General features: G+C 32.5%; 1 protein-coding gene across 1 annotated transcript in view; it reads left to right on the top strand.

Annotated features, from left to right (window-relative positions):
* Nucleotides 1–1,520, top strand: part of LOC118734102 (dopamine D2-like receptor) — a gene marked incomplete at its 3' end in the record, with an annotated part of 499,124 nt that overhangs the window by 170,344 nt on the left and 327,260 nt on the right.

Genomic DNA, 1,520 nt, shown 5'->3' with positions numbered 1-1,520 from the left:
AGCAGTAGCTTAGGTATTTCAATTACAATCTCTCAAACTAAATAATTGCCTTTGTTAAAAAAGGCGTTCATGCCGAAAACTAATCAATTTATAATATATTCAACTCGTGTGTGGATTTTCACAATCTGACAATCCATGTCATGATTCGAAAAAATTATAAAATTAATAAAAAATTATAAAATTATTAGCACCAACAGCTGCTGCTTTGATTAACCATATATTTGTTATATAATGAGCTATACTTTTTAAAAAAAATTTATGAGCATTAACAACAAAAATAGTCACAAGTGGTCAAAATGTCTCGTTTCTATCGTTTTGTCGCATACTGTATATATCGTCGCCTGAACAAATGATTGTTGTATGTGAAAACTGGGCCAAATTGAGCCAATAATGCAGATATACTAACCAAATCAAGATCTTTCAAATGGCTTAATCAGTTTTTTTATATCTCCTTTGGATTTCGAGATATTTGGTATAATTTTATCGTATGTGCAAGGTCAAAAGCGCTTTAGTGTAATTTTGTCGTATAATTTAAAAGTTTCGCACATACGACATTTTTTCATATAAATTGAGTGTTTAGAAGCATCAGCAAAAAATTGTTGTATGTGAGGGGTCAGCTAACACTTACGACAAAATTTGAATCTGGTACAGTAATGATATGTCGTATGTATTATTGAAAAGCATTCAGCGTAATAATTTCAGTGTTATTCGCGATGTCGAAGCGCGCGGACGAGTCCCCGGCACCTGAAGTCCCGCGCGCCGGAACGCGATGCTGATCTTCAGAATATTGACAATAATTCCGCAGTCTTAATATATGATTAAGAAAATGTGTTTACTCTTCCAAAAATGTTTGCCTCTAGTTTCTATTTTAATCGTAAACTGTCCATTTACAACCTTACTGGTACCCTTATTATACACTGAGGGAAAAAAATATTAAAATCAAATAGAAACGTAATTAATCTTACTATAAACGAACTACTTAATCTACTATCAACGAAAGTACTGTATATTGGTAAATATTCAATTCAATATTCAGAGCGGCAACAACACACACATACATACATAGTACAAATCGCGTGCTGTGGTGTTGATGCATATTCAACATTTGAAAGCAAATTTATATGGCTGGGTGTAGCTGAGTGCGCAAAGATGCTTGCCACAAGTTGTTGATATCCGGAGATGGTCAGGTTGAATTCCACTGCAGGCAACATGCAAATTAAATTTTTTTTAGTTTTTGTTTTGATTATTCACTTCGCGGATGCTTTTTCAGTATGAACGCGGTCATTTTAATATGCGCGTAATTGATGCTAATAATTTTCTAATTTTTTATTAATTTTATAATTTTCTCGAATCATGACATGGATTGTCAGATTGTGAAAATCCACACATGAGTTGAATATATTATAAATTGATTAGTTTTCGGCATGAACGCCTTTTTTAACAAAGGCAATTATTTAGTTTGATAGATTATATTTGAAATACCTAAGCTACTGCTGTAATACTTATCTGCATGATTGCAA

Source organism: Rhagoletis pomonella, unplaced genomic scaffold, assembly GCF_013731165.1.
Source record: "Rhagoletis pomonella isolate Grant_MI unplaced genomic scaffold, Rhpom_1.0 Rhpom_scaffold_00002, whole genome shotgun sequence".
NCBI classification, from domain to species: domain Eukaryota; kingdom Metazoa; phylum Arthropoda; class Insecta; order Diptera; family Tephritidae; genus Rhagoletis; species Rhagoletis pomonella.
The sequence above is the reverse complement of the archived record's forward strand: the minus strand, read 5'-3'. Positions and strand labels throughout refer to the sequence as shown.